Source organism: Hyaena hyaena, unplaced genomic scaffold, assembly GCF_003009895.1.
Source record: "Hyaena hyaena isolate Hyena2069 unplaced genomic scaffold, ASM300989v1 scaffold_115, whole genome shotgun sequence".
Taxonomy (NCBI): Eukaryota; Metazoa; Chordata; class Mammalia; order Carnivora; family Hyaenidae; genus Hyaena; species Hyaena hyaena.
In genome coordinates this window covers 321,459-332,422 of record NW_024080747.1, presented here as the reverse complement: position 1 = coordinate 332,422, position 10,964 = coordinate 321,459, and the positions used below count along the sequence as shown (strand labels likewise).

The window sequence follows — 10,964 nt, the reverse complement described above, 5'->3', positions numbered from 1 at the left end:
AATATTCCATTTTATGGATATACCACAGCTTATGGATCCATATTTCACTGGGTACATATTTGGGTCGTTTCTGATTTTTGGACATTATGAATGGTGCCGTTATGGAAATTTGTGTATAAGTTTTGTGTGCACATATGTTTTCAGTGGTCTTGGTTAAATACCTAGGTGTGAAATTGCTATGTTTAACTTTTTGAGGAAATGTCAAACAGTTTTCCAAAGTGGTTGCACCATTATGCATTCTAGTCGGCGATAGAAGAGGGTTCTAGTTGCTCTATATGCTTGCCAACATTTAACTATGTTTTTTTCTTTTTAGTTACAGCCATTCTGGTGGATATGAACTGGTGTCTCATTATGTTTCTATACTTGCATTTCCCTAATGACTAAAGATGTTGAGCCTCTTTTCTGTGCTTTTTGGCCATTCGTATATCTGTTTTGGAGAAAAATCTCTCCAAATCCGTTGCCCATTTTAAAATTGGGCTTTCTTTTTGTTATTGAGTTGTATCCTTTATATAGTCTTGACAGAAGTCCTTTGTCAGATACGGGATTAGCACGTATTTTATCTCATTTTATAGGTTGTCTCTTTCTTTTTTAACATTTATTTATTTTTGAGAGATAGAGAGAGACAGAGTATGAGTAGGAGAGGCTAGAGAGAGAGGGAGACACAGAGTCTGAAGCAGGCTCCAGGCTGTCAGCATAGAGCCCAAGGTGGGGCTCCAACATAAACCGTGAGATCATGACCTGAACCGAAGTCAGATGCTTAACCAACTGGGCCACCCAGGTGCCCCTACTGTCTTGATAGTGTCTTTTGAAGTACCAAAGTTTTAAAATTTTTAAATTTTTATTGAAAATTTTTAAATTTTATTAAACTCTTTTTAATGTTTTATTAATTTTTGAGAGAGAGAGAGTATGAGTGAGGGAGGGGCAGAGAGAGAGGAAGACACAGAATCCAAAGCTGGCTCCAGGCTTCAAGCTGTCAGCACAGAGCCTGACACGGGGCTCAAACCCATGAACCAGGAGATCATGACCTGAGCTGAAGTCAGATGTTTAACAAACTGAGCCACCCAGGCGCCCCTGAAGTATAAAGTTTTAAATTTTGATGAAGTCCAAGTTATCAATCTTCTCTTTTATCACTTTGCTTTAGGTGTGGTGCCTATGAAATAATTGCCTAACTTAAGATCATGAAGACTTACTCCTATGTTTTCTTCTGAGTGTCCTGTCCTGTCCTGTACTTTTATGTCAATGTAAGGCCTTTTATCCACTTTGAATTGATTCTGTGTGTGCTGTGAGTAGGGGTTCACCATCATTCTTTTGTATGTTGTCCGGGTACTTGATGCCTTTGCCAGTTTTTGCTGGCACTCTTGTTGAAAAGACTGTTCTTTTCTCATTGAATTGTCTTGTCCCTTTTTTTGAAAATGAAGTGACCATAAATGTTACAATTTATTTCTGGCTAACTAATTAGTGTTAGCAATATAATCAGAGACTTATTCTCAATTGGCGAATTTGGTCATCCCTGTTCCTTTTGAAGACTTAGGCTTTTTAAAAATTTTTTTTGTTAATGTTTTATTTATTTTTTGAGAGAGAGAGAGAGAGAGAGAGAGAGAGAGAGAAAGCACAAGCAGGGAAGGGGTAGAGAGAGAGGAAGACACAGAATCCAAAGCAGGCTCTAGGCTCTGAGCTGTCAGCACAGAGCCCGGCACGGGGCTCCAACCAGCAAACTGTGAGATCCTGACCTGAGCTGAAATCAGACACTTAACCGACTGAGCCACCCAGGCACCCCAAAGACACAGGCTTTTATCTTTTTTATGTATACTATGTAAATCCAGGGCCAGCATTTTTTGCCACTTTTCCTCTATCCTGATTCATAATCCCTACATCATGTTTTTTTTAGATACTTATTTCACCTGTTTGTGACAAAGGTAATAACCAAGAACACTAAAAATGATGACTCTCTGCAGAATCTTCAGGCATTTACAACAGCATGAACTACTGCTATTGATTACAAGTCTTCAGTTTAACATTCATCCTGCAAGCTTTTCAAACAGTGAAGAGCAGGGAGGCTGGGCCGACTTCAGCACAGGTGACTGACACGGTTACCTGTCTGGGATAGTTTGGTCTTGAGAATTCAGCTCATAGGATCTTTTAAGAAGTGAGCCGGGTCATAAGCATGCAATTTGTGGAGGAAAGAATGCACAGGGCATCAGTAAATGAAAAATATTCTCCACTAGTTATCCAGAAATGCAGAAGCTGACCTAATTGGGTAACGAATGCACAGAGTGTTTTAAAGGTCACCGCAGTTGTGGTGAAGGTGGTGGGTTTACTGCCATGCTTGTGTGCAGTGCTGTGAGTGCCTCTCTACTGGACTTTTTGCCCTCCTTTCGCAGAGGAGAAGCCTGAGCCTCAGACGGTTTAATGAACTCGACCCAGGTCCTTGTGAGGGAGGAGGCTCAGATTCCACTACAGATACAGATGCTTCCCGTCCTCTCCATAGACACGGGGAGCTGTTAGCCCAGACAGGTCACATGCCATTTTGAGATTTCTGGTAAACCAGAGTTTGAAGTCTACCCCTGCCCGACACGCCCATGAACATGCTGTGAAGTAAGGTGGGGCTTGGTGTTTGGACTGGACCATCACGGTGGCGGTGGAGACATAGGCTGTTGATCTGTGAAACTATGTTCTAGTATTGTTTGTTCGTTTTTCAGGGACAGAGGATACAGACGGGAAGGAACTTAATTCTTGTTGAATTTCTATATGCCTGGTACTTTATGTACAGAAACTTATTGAATCCTCTTAATAACGCTAGGGAATAGGTATATTTGTCACCATTTTGGAGATAAGACAACGAAACTCAAGAGACACAGTCTCTTTTCCTAGTCCACACTTGGAATTTAACGGCTACAGAATGGGATTCAAGGGCAAGTTTGCAGAATCAAAAGTCCTGCATCTTTCCATTATTACACACAGTCTCCTGGAAGTAAAAGAAAGCACATGGTTCCTTGTCTCGTCAGCCCATTTACATTTTATGTGTTTTCTGTTCCCGTCACATCTCATGGGCGGTGTTTGTCTTCTCAGTGTTGTGTGTACCCATGGTGATGCCTTCAGATGTGTTTCTGGAATCTTTCTCCTTATTATTGCCCTCAGTCTGGGCTGAGCCTAACAACCTTCCCATAAAATTCTCTTTCTTTTTAAGACAGCGTTCTCTGAGGGATTTTAAAGCAATTAGAGTTGGAATTCTCGAGGAATTTTTAAAAAAATCAAACTCCTCTACATATAACTGGTACTCCCCTAGAGATTTTATAAAATGTAAACTAGTAAACAGAGGACAAGTCAGAAAACCAAAAACCTCACCCATAGTGCATGCTTACAAGGAAGTTGATGAAATTGCACCTAAAACCTAATCTATCTTTCTAGATGAAAAGGAACTTAAAACCAAAATGTATAGAGTCGACATGGCAAGTGTGAAAGTGCAAGTGTGTTATAATCGCATTTTCTTTTGTTGAATTGTATTTTTCTCTCTCTTTCTGCCTGTCTGCTTGCCTGCCTGCTGCCTTCCTTTTTTTTTTTTTTTTCTTTCCTTCAGATGCTCCCTGGTAATCTCGTGGTTAGGATTCAGTGCTCTCTTCCGTCCGTCCGTCCTTCCGTCCTTCCTTCCTTCCTTCCTTGCTTCCTTCTGTCCCCTTTTCCTTTCACTGGAAAATACTGAGTTTGCTTGAGCATATGGAGTTCTGGAGCGCAACCATACTTTTCCAGCCTTTCATAGCATTCTTTATTGTCCTTCTCTGCTCGAGTTCTCTTTTTTCAATTTGAATAATATGAAAACCCTCAAACCCTGCCAGTTCTTCGATGCGGTAACCCTAGAAGCAAAATACACTTGTGTCAGAGGTTAATATATCCTCGGTTCCCAAAGCATGTGGGATCACTCTTGTTTTTTCTCAAGCCCTTGATGATAAACAAGGGCAAACAAAGGCCTTCCTCAGTGGGGGCTTTCTGTCCTTGAGATGCTAAAGAGACCTTTTATATTAACAAAGAGGTAGCACCCTCTTTTCACCCGATTTTTTTCCAGGTCTCAGACCTGTCACTTACCATTCCTGGTCTTGGTCCATTGGCTTCCCTTCCCGCCTCTCGAACATGCTCCTGTAGGCCATGAGCTGTGCCTGTAAGGTCTGCTGGAAGCTTCTCTTTGCTGGTATGTCCTGCTGCCTTTTCCACATCTTTTAGAGGCCAGCTGCTTCTTCAAGAGACTGCGTTCTTCTCTTTTCAAGGCCAGCTGATTTTCAAGAAACTCTGGGGAGTACCAGGAAGGAACTTTGAGTTTACTCCTGATCGGGCCAATGACAGCCCTTTCAGCCCAGTGGCCTGCTTTTCCCTCACTATATTAAGTGATATCTCAGAAGGTTTCTCTTTCACACTCTGCTCAGAGGGACGTGATCAGCCACACCTGAAACGTGCAAGTGTGGGTCAGCAAATGACTCAAATACAGATACAGATGCTTCCCATCTCCTCCATAGGCACAGTGAGTGGTTAGCTCAGGCAGCTCAGATGTTGTTTTGAGATTTCTGGTAAACCAGAATTTGACCTGCCTGACACACCCATGAAAAAGCAATGTTCTGTGTGACTGCTAAGATAATACTGATTCTCACCTCAAGAGCTTCATCTTACTATTTTTTAATGTTTTATTTATTTCTGAGAGAGAGAGAGAGAGAGAGAGTGTGTGTGTGTGTGTGTGTGTGTGTGTGTGTGTGTTTGTGAGCAGGGGAGGGTCAGAGAGAGAGGAGGTACAGAATCTGAAGCAGGCTCCAGGCTCTGAGCTAGTTGTCAGCACAGAGCCCGACGCGGGGCTTGAACCCACGAACTGTGAGATCATGACCTGAGCCAAAGTCAGATGCTTAACCGAATGAGCCACCCAGGTGCCCCGCTTCATCTTATCTTGATGCTGGTGTGAGGTCACTTAGGCTGACCCCTAACTCATGATGACCTATGTCTTATTCCAATCTTGATGTCTTTCCTTCCTTTACAAGATAGTGAGAATGTGCTACCTCAGAGATTGCACCCTAATTCTCCCTTCTCTCACTTCTTCCTCTTTGTATGACTGTTCATTATTTTTTTGTAAGTTTTTGTTTATTTATTTTGAGAGAGAGAGAGCGAGCGAGAGCACACAATCAGGGGAAGGACAGGGTGGGGGGTGGGGAGACAGAATCCTACACAGGCTCTGTGCTTACAGCACAGAGCCCAATACAAGGCTCGATCCTACAAACTGTGAGATTGTGACCCGTGCCAAAATCAAGAATTGGACGCTTAACTGACTGAGCCACCCAGGTGCCCCATGACTGTACATTCTTTAAATTGAAAATGCCCAACACAACAACTTAGATATTGATTGCTAAATGATATTATCACTGTTTTATCACCCCTGCCTCATCTGTTTTCTAGAATCAGAATACACTTTTATTTTATTTATTTTTATTTTTAAAAAATGTTTATTTATGTTGAGAGAGAAAGAGCGCAAGTGGGGGAGGGGACAGAGAGAGAGGGAGAGAATCCCAAGCAGGTTCTGCACTGTCACCACAGAGCCTAATGTGGGACTCCATCTCACGACTGTGAGATCATGACCTGAGCTGAAATCAAGAGTCTGACATTTAACCAACTGAGCCACCAGGTGCCCCCAGAATATACTTTTAAAGAAATGTGTTTTGTACTGTATTCATTACGGCTCTTTCCTCACGCTGGGGGTTCAATAAATATTTCCTGATGATAAATTTGTCATACTAGAGAAGGTGATTTTACAGCAAAGTAGTTGTGAAAAAAAGTTGATCTTTTTTATTCTTCTTTCTTCTTAGCTGTTCCACCGTATCACTAATGCAAACACTAAAGTTGCTTCTTAATTAGAAGAATTAAAAAAAAAAAAAGGACGAGGGAGCCTGGATGGCTCAGTTATTAAGCGTCTGACTTTGGCCCAAGTCATGATATCACAGTTTATGAGTTCAAGTCCTACACTGTGTAATCTTGAGCCCTGCTTGTGGTGAGCATGAGCCCTGCTTTGGATAAAACACAAGCCCTGGGTGAGCTCCACTTCTCTCTTTCTCTCCCTGGCCCTTGTGGGATATTCTGTCTCTGCCCCTTGCTCACTTGCACCCTCTCTTTTTTTTTTTCTCTCTCTCCCCCCCCAAAAAAAGACATTAAAGGTTTTCCAAAATCATTTGGCTAAACTCAAATGATAAAATACTTTTAAGTATTTAATAAATTTTAATCAGTGACCACTGCAAAACAAAACGGATGTGTGGAGATGATTTACTTGTACAGGAAAAACTAAGACAAAAATTTATAAATGGGAAGGAAGAGTACAATTTGCTTGAGTTCAAGGCTAGATAATAGAACCAGATTTCTAAGCATGAGAGTATTAAGAATGCAAACAACTTTTATTCTCTATCCTCCTTTTTCTACGCTTTGAATCAAAATTTACCCTTCCGTCCTGTGTTAGATTGAAGGTACTGATGATCTTGATTAAATTAATGGCCTCTGTGGGCCATTTGCCCGCTAACTTTGTAGTCCCTGTGTACTCTAACTTGGGCTGACCTTGTGAGTTGCTTTGGCCAGTACAATGTGGGAGAAGTGATGATGTGACAGTTCTGAGTCTAGACCTCAAGAAATCTTGCATGTTTCTGCTCCCTCTCTGGCTTCTCTGGTGTCATCATGACAACATGGTTGTGGAGGGGGCACGCTCCATGTGAGGCCATGTGGAGAAGAGCTGAGTCATTTTAGCTCTCACGGAGTACTCAGCGGCCAGGTGACCAGCCATCTGACCACAGACTGAGCCCAGACAAAATCTGACTGGTCTAGATTAGTAGAACTACCTGCCAACCTGTAGCCATAGACCCCTTATGATTTGAGGGGCAGCCTGGGTGGCTCAGTCGGTTGAGCATCTGACTCTTAATTTTGGCTCAGGTCATGGTCCTAGGGTGGCAGGATCGAGACCTGTGTCAGGCTCTGCATTGAGCATTGAAGCCTGCTTAAGATTCTCTCCATCTCCCTCTGCCCCTCTCCCCTGCTCGCTGTCTCTCAAAAATAAAATAAAATAAAATAAATAAAATAAAATAAAATAAAACTCATGTTTTGAGAAGGGCATGCAGTCATAACTAAGAGCTTCACATCCTGTATTCATGATACTAATAGGATCAGGCAGTAGTAGCTCCTCCCAGGGACTGTTATATTTTAACTGTTGTCAGCTGTTTGAGCTAAATGAATGTAAGTTTGAGAGGGTCTTTGGTTTCACTAAGTGAAGATGGGGAGCTTAGGGCATGCAATGGAATCTTCCTGGGATTGTAGTCACGTGCACTTAAGAAACCTATTATTAGAAAAAAGAAAACATAGTTCTAAGGTCAGGTAGATGACATCTGTTAGAGAACTCAAAGTTGTAGCTGGTTGACCTGCAGACTTGCCATGACACCCCCACACATGCTCCCCGACCTCCCCTATAGTCTTCCCGCTCCCCAGGTTAGCTTCCCCATGCACAGCAGACAGCAGGACCCACCACTCACTCTTCTCGGTTCTTTCATGGAAGCCCTTCTTCTGCCCTGTCTATCAGTAGCACTCCAGGGTTTTGCACTGAAGAGCTAGCACCAGACGAAGCTGACCTCCAGTCCTGCCTCCTGCCTCAGGCGTTATCAACCCTCAGACATGCTCAGGGTTTCGCATTTATGTACTCTAGTTTTCTTTTCTGCAAAACGATGATGGGAAAGGCCCTGAGCAAAGTTCTGCTCTGTCTCTCCTCTGCTCAACTTTATAGTTAAGGGAAGGAATTAGGGAAAAACAGAAGGTATGACTTCTCAGAAAGTTAGTCCAAGGTTCTTTTGATCAGTGGTGAAGATATTTACTGCTGATTTAGAAACCTTGAGTGTGGGCCAAGGCTTTAGCAAATATTAACTCTGATTTTACTACCCTTCTTATTAACAGCCAGCTAAAGAAAGTTCAGAGATTTTACATGATGTGGATGGATCCAAAGTCACACATGCGGTTAGAGGCAAAGCCATAAATGTAGTAATAGTTGGATTGTCTAATTTGTACTTTAGAAAGAAATAAAAAATATGTCTCCCCCTCGATAGTACGGGTGTGTAACATCGTCATTCTTAGTTACGCAGTACCTCCTAAACCACTTGCATGCTACTTCAGACACAGGAAGGAACTCAAGCCCTACCAGAGTCATCTTATCTACCTGAAAGCCTATAGTAGACCCCTCCTAAACTCAGCTTTAGGAAAATAGCAGGAATAGGCTACTCACGGGGGAAGCCTAGTGGGAAAGTGGGGGCAAGCAGGGTCATTGTAATGATTACTTTTATAATGATGAGCTCCAAGCTGGGTGACTTAATCCCCCTTGTGCTCAGTTTCCTCATCTGTAAAATGTGGGCATGGAGTCAGTCCATCAGTGCTTTCCTGAACTGTGGTCTGTAGACAATTTCTCTGGCCTGCGTGAAAGTTGGGAAATGGTATCTACAAGGTCCATCCCTTGGAGACCTTTGTGAAGGTCTGTATTCAAGAAATCTGTTTGACTTTATTTACTCAGGGCTTCAGAGAGACCCTAGAAACCTCTTAAGACCTTATAGGAAGAATCTCATTTTGGAAATGTAGACTCAGATGATTCTTATGATTTCCTTTGGATGTAAAAGCATTTGAGCTATTAGAGAGATTTTTGTTCTCTTGCAATTTATGGCTGGTTCGTTCTTTCTTTCTTTCTTTCTTTCTTTCTTTCTTTCTTTCTTTCTTTCTTTCTTCCTTCCTTCCTTCCTTCCTTCCTTCCTTCCTTCCTTCCTTGTTTTTTTTTTTTAAACAGCTACAATGCTTTTTATTTTGACAAAAAGGATATAAAGAGGGTGATAAAATAGGGGATGGTAAGATAGGATGTAAAATGTGGGGTGTCTCTGGACACCATCCCTCCCTTCCTGCCCCACACCCAAAAGTTACTAAATAATGTAAAAGTTGCCATTTACAGTACCAGAACACCATCAAAATAATTGTTTTTATCAGGGTCAAAAAAATACAGTGATTATGACTGTGCCATGACCAGTTATTGATTCCACTTTCTACCAAGGAAGGAAATGGGGGGAAAATCCTATTTTGGGGCACCTGGCTGGCTCACTGGGTGGAGCGTGTGACTCTTGATTTCAGGGTTAGAAGTTTGAGCCCCATGTTGGGTGTAGAGATCACTTAAAAAGAAAATCTTTATTATTATCATTATTATTTTGATAAATTCTTTTTTTTAAGTTTATTGATTTTGAGAAAGAAGGTGCGTGAGCACCTGCACATGCAAGCAGAGGAGGGGCAGAGAGAGAGGGAAAAAGGGAGAATCCTAAGCAGGCTCCACAGGATCAGTGCGGTGGGACTGAGAACTCTCAGACTGTGATATCATGACCTGATCTGAAACCAAGAGTCAGACACTTATCCAACTGAGCTACCCAGGCTCCCCGTTAAGATTTTCTTTTTAAGTAATCTCTACGCCCAGTGTGGGGCTTGAATTCACAACCCTGAGATCAAGGGTCATATGTTCCACTGCCTGAGCCAGCCAGGCTCCCCTTTAAAATAAAATCTTAAAAAGAAATTATATTTTCTTGGTTGTCTGCTTTGTGTCAGGCACTGTCTTAGATATCTATGTATTCCTTATTTATTTCTTGCAATACTTTGTGGAATATTGATCTTAACTATATCATTTGTTCCCTAAGTACCACAGTCTGAGAGAGTAACAGTATAGCAACAATGTAGAGCAGGTGGGCGCAGGCCCTGACACTCTCTCTATCTCTACACATTCTCTAGGTCATGTTATCCAGCCCCAGGGCTTTCAATACTATTCTTATGATGTGGTGATGACTGATGACTATGAAATCTCATAATTTTCCCTTGACTGTTCCCATATTAAATAAACATTTCAAATTTAGTGTGACCAAACCAGCATTTTAAGTTCAAGGCTTTCCTCCAAATTCTTCTTGCCCATTTAACCCTTAGTAATTTGTCTTCCTGTCTACCTGGTTGATCAAACAGCAATTTAGATACTGTTGTCTCTCATGTCCTTATTGCCCACTTACAGTGCATCAGCCAATCCGTTCTTGCAAGATGCATCTAGAATGTGACTGCTTCTCTCCACTTCCATGTGTATTTCTGGAAAGTTACCAGAATGTTCCATTTTCCCCCCCCCCCCCCCCCCCCCCGTTTCCACCAGTGTTCCCTCTGAAATCCGGAGCCAATATGATCTAAGACATAAATACAGGCACTGTCATGGCGGGTTTGCTGAGGAAGACCACTGGCCTGGTGGGATTGGCTGTATGTGGGAGTCCACATGAGAGGCCAAGAATATTGTACACAAAGATACTTGATGTTCTTGAGCACATTCCTAAAAATGCAGCATATATAAAGAATGGATTACAAATGAGAAGTTGAGTCTGGTTAAAGTGGAACCAGATGTTAAGAAATTAGAAGACCAGCTTCAGGGTGGCCAAGTAGAAGAGGTGATTCTTCAGGCTGGAAATGAACAAAGTCTGACAGGAAAAATGATACATCGGAAACCATGGGAAACTTCAGTGTAAGAACTTCCTGCCAACCAATGGAAATGGCCAATATAATCATCATTAAATGACTAGTGTGTTGATGGGAAGCTGATGTAATTTAGTGTTCTGTTACATAAAATAAAGAAATACTTTATTATGTTATTATGTTACTTTGCTCCTTAAGACCTTGTGATGATTTCCCATTTCACTAAAAAAAAAAAAAAAAAAAAAGTCTAAATTTCAGTCCCTGGCCTTGCTCATGTCTCCAACCTCGTTTGGCTAATGTTTCATTCTCTACATTGACTTCCTTCCTGAAGTGCAATGTACCAGGCTTGTTCAACCGATTGCTGCACTTGCTCTGCCCTCTGCCTAGGTGGCTCTTCTTACCATCATTTATTCTAGGTTCAGATGTTATCACCTCAGGGGTGCCTTCCTTGA

General features: G+C 42.0%; 1 pseudogene; it reads left to right on the top strand.

Moving 5' to 3' along the window:
* The first annotated feature begins 10,257 nt into the window (after positions 1 to 10,257).
* LOC120234740 lies at positions 10,258 to 10,601 on the top strand (annotated as a pseudogene).
* Positions 10,602 to 10,964: the final 363 nt, after the last annotated feature.